This window comes from Aulonocara sp. 'chitande type north' Nkhata Bay, linkage group LG3 (genome assembly GCF_057382095.1).
Source record: "Aulonocara sp. 'chitande type north' Nkhata Bay isolate Kocher_YH1m ecotype deep benthic linkage group LG3, A_spYH_male_GT1.1, whole genome shotgun sequence".
Taxonomy (NCBI): Eukaryota; Metazoa; Chordata; class Actinopteri; order Cichliformes; family Cichlidae; genus Aulonocara; species Aulonocara sp. 'chitande type north' Nkhata Bay.
The window spans coordinates 36,217,378-36,224,620 of record NC_141346.1 but is presented as its reverse complement, the minus strand read 5'-3'; the positions used below and the strand labels follow the sequence as shown (position 1 = coordinate 36,224,620).

Sequence of the window (7,243 nt, the reverse complement as noted above, 5' to 3'; positions counted from 1 at the left end):
TTTATTATAAAATATTTACACATCTGTCACAACTCTTTGTCTGTCTGACTGGAGTCCTCTGTCACATATGTACAAAACAAACCAAAACAATATTTTTCACAGTTGAGTATTCACAGTATTTATAAAGCAATTGTAAAAGAATTGAGTAGTTAAAATCTTTATTCAGCAGTACACTAATTTCCATAGCTGTTGTCCACACCCTTGGCCTTGCCAAAAGATGGCCTTGCCAAAAGAAACCAAGGTGAGACTCAGTCTCACCTTGGTTTCACAGCCTTACAACTTATTCATTCAACAGTGTGACCTCAAGTTTGCCCCCCCCCGCTTCCCCTTCACACATGAAAACAAAAGACAGCCATTGATAGTCTTTACCACTAACTGTCTCACCACACCTATTTCTGAATTAAAAATTACCCAAAGTGACCTAAAACATGCCACTTTGGGTCAAATGTGAAAAAATATATTAATCTAAGAAAACTTAGCATTATTATAAAACATCTGTCACAAGTCTTCGTCTGTCTGAGTGGTGGCCTCTGTCACATCTGAACAAAACAAAAACAAATAATATTTTTTGACAGTTAGTATTTATAAACAACTTTAACAAATATACATGGGTAAAACAGACATTTGCATATATCTAATCCTTATAAAATCACAAATGAAGAAAACAAAACATGATACTAATCATGGATTTAATATTTTCTCCAAATGATTTATCATAAACTAAAATAAATAATTCGCATTCATGTTTATTTGTATGTAGACAGTCGTTCAATAGTAATTCATAGAGTATTTTTTCTAAGTCCCATTTCTTAAAATAAGACACTGAAGCCAACATTCACTGTTTATACCATCCAAACAATACATTAAGACTTACCATCACGTGCGAATGTAATCGAAGCTTGCAATGCATCCAGCTCCTGGGCAGTGTTATTCAGCATTTCTTTTTCAGCATCCAGCTGTTCTTTTAAAACAGAAATCTTTCTTTCGGCTGCACGCCTGAGCCGCACCTGCCGAACCAAGAGGTCCATTGCCTTGGCATGAAGTTGCAAGCACCTTGTATATAGATCCTCTCTGCTGACCCCTGGGTCCAAGCAGGCATACTGAAATTACAAAATATTTTGGATCATAACAAAATTAGAAAACAGTTATTCGCTTCAATCTATGCTGCCGCTACAATGTAATGTTTGTAGTGCCAGATCACAACAACAGCTGTATAAAAGTCTCAGCTTAACCTTGTGCCATCCTTTAAAAAACTTACGTTGATCACCCTGGGGACCCAAAAAGGCCCCAGTATGGCACAAGGGTTAACAGTGACTTATATGAAAGAGCAAACAAACAAACAAACAAACACAAGAAACACTAAACACAGCATCCTTCCCAGCTCTGTAACAGGTAATGTAGCGTAAAAACAAATTTTTCTACACTATAAATAAAATTTAAGAAATATTTGTTACTTACAGTTGATAGTTGAAATTCTTGACGCAATGATTCAACTTCAGGATCATTAATCCCAGCAAACTTCGTTGGGGAAGCATATGCCATTCTCTATTTATGATAAAGTATGAGGTTAATTAGTTACATTTTACACAACATTCAAACAATATACAAACATGAGAGCATCAAAGAGACTTTACTTACACATAAACATGTAGTTAGTTCACAATAATGATCAGTAATGCAATTACATTCATTCAAAAAACACAAAACATATATATAAATGGTAAATGGCCTGTATTTCTATATCGCTTTACTAGTCCCTAAGGACCCCAAAGCGCTTTACACATCCAGAATGAAGGTGTAAATTAGTCAATGTATGACATTAAGATAATGCTCACCAACTCTTGCTGTCTGCTGCTCAAATTTGCTTAAAGAAAAGGATTGAACGCACAACAAATCACAGCTATGTGAAAAATTACAATTATCCTCTTACGCTCTATAGCCACCAGTACTGTGGCTCAAGAGTTATGCAAAAACCTCCATGCAAATATCACGTAGTATCCACAGAAGCCTTATAATTTTAGCTAAATGGTCATATAAACCATTTCTAAAACTACCAAAGACAGCAGAAACAAGCATGATTGAAATAGCAGTTACTAAACTGCTTAAAATCTGCTAAACACACATAAACCAGCCAAAAATGTTCCACACTTCATGTATTTCATTATATTCATGTTGTGCTTTACTTGTAATAAGAAATCAGTGGCTAATTACCCGGCCTAGCTTTCACAGATTTCAGTCTTTCAAAAAAGACCACAAAATGGCTTAATGGCCCAAATTCACTAAAACAGAAAACCAAACCAAAGACTTTTCACCGGTACCCCTCCCACAAACAATAAAAAAATAACTTAAATACAAAGTAAATTCTGTTACTGAAATTTAAAATGTGGTTTTACACCAAAAATAAAATTCAATTTACAACAAATAAAACTTACCAAGAATTGCACAAGGGCAGGGTTTTTCAAAAATAATATCTTGTGATGTTTGTTATAGTGGTCTAAAATAATGTCCTCGAATCCTCAGAATGTTAAAATCCAAAGCTCTCCTCTTCTCGTTTGCTAAAAGCAAAGTGGCTTACAAACCAGTGGCACAGGTATTTATTGAAATCATGAGGGACATTCAAAAAACTTCAAATGATCTTTTGTCTCAGTCTAACCTTTTCAACAGTGTCACTTGCCCCCCCCCCCCTTGCTTGCCCTTCACACATGAAAACAAAAGACAGCCATTGATAGTCTCTGCCACCAACTGTCTCACCACACCTAATTCTGAATTAACAATTACCCAAAGTGACCTAAAACTTTTGGGTCACTTTAGGTCACAGTCCCAGTGGGTGACAGCATATAAAAGTAAGAAAGCTTAGCAAGTACCTGATGCTGTCAAATCATAAGAAATTAGCAGAAATATCGTAAAACCAAAACAGTCAAATGAAAAAGCAGCATAAGCCAAAGTTCCTTCAGAAGTACAGTATCAGAGAATGGTGAAAGACTGTTGGAATAATTGGCAGTGGATTTTATCGTGTGGTCTCTGTGTTTTTCTGTCAGTTAATCAGGCTGAATCTGCCAAACTGCTAGATCATTGAAAGGCCCACAACGAATAGACACAACGAAGGTTAAATCAATTTGGTAGCAAAAGACTGTTATTTAGCATCTTCATTGATGTCAATGACAAACAAAGAAGAATAGTTCATTCTGGTGAAAAACCAGCACGAGTTATCTACACAAATCTTCCATAGCTCTAAGGATTAACGGCAAGTCTTGTTCCTTACTGTTCATATTGAGCTTCTGTTTAATACATTGGCAGTGCAATAGCATAGTGTTTAGGTTTATATCAACAAAATACAGGAATCTTAATAGAACAACTAGAGAATGAGAAGAATACATAAATATGAAAAAATATATTTCAGCTTCTCCTCTCTGTTGTGTTGCAACATAGCCATTCGACATGGAAAATGAAGTAGCTTTCAAGAAAGAGAAAGCTTGAAAAACTTACAAACACTGACAATCAACTAGTGTACAGCTTTCAAGTGTAATTTATACATTTTAATAGTAATGTCTTTAAAACTATCAGTGACATTGAAAGGAGTTATTAGTTATTATCAAAACATCAAATTGTTCATAAAACATAAGTTCGCTTTTTTTTATTTTAAAGCCAAAATGACACCAGTGACACCACTAGTGTTTTATAAATCTTGATTCATAAACAATTATGCTAGAAACTTATTTCCTATTCACAATACTTGTTATTATTAAACATTTAATGTGAAAAAGTTTCATCCTCCTCTTAGTCTTCATACATCTCTTTTTTTTAAACTTGTAGAGTTGTAGAATTTAAACTAATAACACATATACCATAAGGATGAATAAACAGTCAAAGAAAACCAAAATTTAAAACAGGAACATTTATTATAAAATATTTACACATCTGTCACAACTCTTTGTCTGTCTGACTGGAGTCCTCTGTCACATATGTACAAAACAAACCAAAACAATATTTTTCACAGTTGAGTATTCACAGTATTTATAAAGCAATTGTAAAAGAATTGAGTAGTTAAAATCTTTATTCAGCAGTACACTAATTTCCATAGCTGTTGTCCACACCCTTGGCCTTGCCAAAAGATGGCCTTGCCAAAAGAAACCAAGGTGAGACTCAGTCTCACCTTGGTTTCACAGCCTTACAACTTATTCATTCAACAGTGTGACCTCAAGTTTGCCCCCCCCCCCCCGCTTCCCCTTCACACATGAAAACAAAAGACAGCCATTGATAGTCTTTACCACTAACTGTCTCACCACACCTATTTCTGAATTAAAAATTACCCAAAGTGACCTAAAACATGCCACTTTGGGTCAAATGTGAAAAAATATATTAATCTAAGAAAACTTAGCATTATTATAAAACATCTGTCACAAGTCTTCGTCTGTCTGAGTGGTGGCCTCTGTCACATCTGAACAAAACAAAAACAAATAATATTTTTTGACAGTTAGTATTTATAAACAACTTTAACAAATATACATGGGTAAAACAGACATTTGCATATATCTAATCCTTATAAAATCACAAATGAAGAAAACAAAACATGATACTAATCATGGATTTAATATTTTCTCCAAATGATTTATCATAAACTAAAATAAATAATTCGCATTCATGTTTATTTGTATGTAGACAGTCGTTCAATAGTAATTCATAGAGTATTTTTTCTAAGTCCCATTTCTTAAAATAAGACACTGAAGCCAACATTCACTGTTTATACCATCCAAACAATACATTAAGACTTACCATCACGTGCGAATGTAATCGAAGCTTGCAATGCATCCAGCTCCTGGGCAGTGTTATTCAGCATTTCTTTTTCAGCATCCAGCTGTTCTTTTAAAACAGAAATCTTTCTTTCGGCTGCACGCCTGAGCCGCACCTGCCGAACCAAGAGGTCCATTGCCTTGGCATGAAGTTGCAAGCACCTTGTATATAGATCCTCTCTGCTGACCCCTGGGTCCAAGCAGGCATACTGAAATTACAAAATATTTTGGATCATAACAAAATTAGAAAACAGTTATTCGCTTCAATCTATGCTGCCGCTACAATGTAATGTTTGTAGTGCCAGATCACAACAACAGCTGTATAAAAGTCTCAGCTTAACCTTGTGCCATCCTTTAAAAAACTTACGTTGATCACCCTGGGGACCCAAAAAGGCCCCAGTATGGCACAAGGGTTAACAGTGACTTATATGAAAGAGCAAACAAACAAACAAACAAACACAAGAAACACTAAACACAGCATCCTGCCCAGCTCTGTAACAGGTAATGTAGCGTAAAAACAAATTTTTCTACACTATAAATAAAATTTAAGAAATATTTGTTACTTACAGTTGATAGTTGAAATTCTTGACGCAATGATTCAACTTCAGGATCATTAATCCCAGCAAACTTCGTTGGGGAAGCATATGCCATTCTCTATTTATGATAAAGTATGAGGTTAATTAGTTACATTTTACACAACATTCAAACAATATACAAACATGAGAGCATCAAAGAGACTTTACTTACACATAAACATGTAGTTAGTTCACAATAATGATCAGTAATGCAATTACATTCATTCAAAAAACACAAAACATATATATAAATGGTAAATGGCCTGTATTTCTATATCGCTTTACTAGTCCCTAAGGACCCCAAAGCGCTTTACACATCCAGAATGAAGGTGTAAATTAGTCAATGTATGACATTAAGATAATGCTCACCAACTCTTGCTGTCTGCTGCTCAAATTTGCTTAAAGAAAAGGATTGAACGCACAACAAATCACAGCTATGTGAAAAATTACAATTATCCTCTTACGCTCTATAGCCACCAGTACTGTGGCTCAAGAGTTATGCAAAAACCTCCATGCAAATATCACGTAGTATCCACAGAAGCCTTATAATTTTAGCTAAATGGTCATATAAACCATTTCTAAAACTACCAAAGACAGCAGAAACAAGCATGATTGAAATAGCAGTTACTAAACTGCTTAAAATCTGCTAAACACACATAAACCAGCCAAAAATGTTCCACACTTCATGTATTTCATTATATTCATGTTGTGCTTTACTTGTAATAAGAAATCAGTGGCTAATTACCCGGCCTAGCTTTCACAGATTTCAGTCTTTCAAAAAAGACCACAAAATGGCTTAATGGCCCAAATTCACTAAAACAGAAAACCAAACCAAAGACTTTTCACCGGTACCCCTCCCACAAACAATAAAAAAATAACTTAAATACAAAGTAAATTCTGTTACTGAAATTTAAAATGTGGTTTTACACCAAAAATAAAATTCAATTTACAACAAATAAAACTTACCAAGAATTGCACAAGGGCAGGGTTTTTCAAAAATAATATCTTGTGATGTTTGTTATAGTGGTCTAAAATAATGTCCTCGAATCCTCAGAATGTTAAAATCCAAAGCTCTCCTCTTCTCGTTTGCTAAAAGCAAAGTGGCTTACAAACCAGTGGCACAGGTATTTATTGAAATCATGAGGGACATTCAAAAAACTTCAAATGATCTTTTGTCTCAGTCTAACCTTTTCAACAGTGTCACTTGCCCCCCCCGTTCAGGGAAACGGGGTTGTCATGGTGGCACGTGGAGTTTCAATCACTCGCCAAAAAGCAGTAATCTGCTGTCACTCAAAATCAAAATGTCCAATATGTCCCAAAGGTCGCAGGCGTGATGAGACTCGAGCTCGGAAATGTTTGTTATGCCATTTGTCAGTAATGGTTAGAGTGCCACCTAGTGGGACAACTATAATCATGATTGAATGAGATGAAATGTTAGCTGGTGGTTGAATGCATGAATTCCATCAATGTGACATGAGATCGGAGGTGCTGGTTGTAGGTGTTGGGCGTAGCTCGACGCGATGGGGTGCGAGGGACCTCATAACGCTGCTTGCAGCTTTAATTATTATTATTATTATTATTTCGGCAAATGAATTGGCCGTTTGAGGGCCTAAACATGCTCGAAAACTCATGAAATTTTGCACACGCGTCAGGTCTGGTGAAAATTTACGTATTTTAATGTTCTCAGACATGGCCAGGGAAAATTAGCTCAGTAGCGCCACCTAGAAAAATGAAAAACGCGAGCCCCCGGTATGGGTATGACCTACATGTTTGAAAGTCGGTACACCTATATAATGTTCAGAGTCGAACAAAAAAGTCTATTATGGCAATGTCCTAAACCCAACAGGAAGTCCGCCATTTTGGATTGAAGGTGACATT

The 7,243-nt window shown here is 35.6% G+C and overlaps 2 long non-coding RNA genes across 2 annotated transcripts; both read right to left on the bottom strand.

Annotated features, from left to right (window-relative positions):
• Positions 1 to 330: 330 nt before the first annotated feature.
• LOC147335406 (uncharacterized) lies at positions 331 to 2,673 on the bottom strand. The gene is made up of 3 exons (XR_015126747.1): positions 1,459 to 2,673; positions 875 to 1,100; positions 331 to 539 (listed from the first exon to the last, which is right to left on the bottom strand). It is a non-coding gene; the product is annotated as an uncharacterized LOC147335406 (long non-coding RNA).
• Positions 2,674 to 4,229: 1,556 nt separating this feature from the next.
• Positions 4,230 to 6,652, bottom strand: LOC147335405 (uncharacterized). Its single transcript, XR_015126746.1, has 3 exons — positions 5,358 to 6,652; positions 4,774 to 4,999; positions 4,230 to 4,438 (listed from the first exon to the last, which is right to left on the bottom strand). It is a non-coding gene; the product is annotated as an uncharacterized LOC147335405 (long non-coding RNA).
• Positions 6,653 to 7,243: the final 591 nt, after the last annotated feature.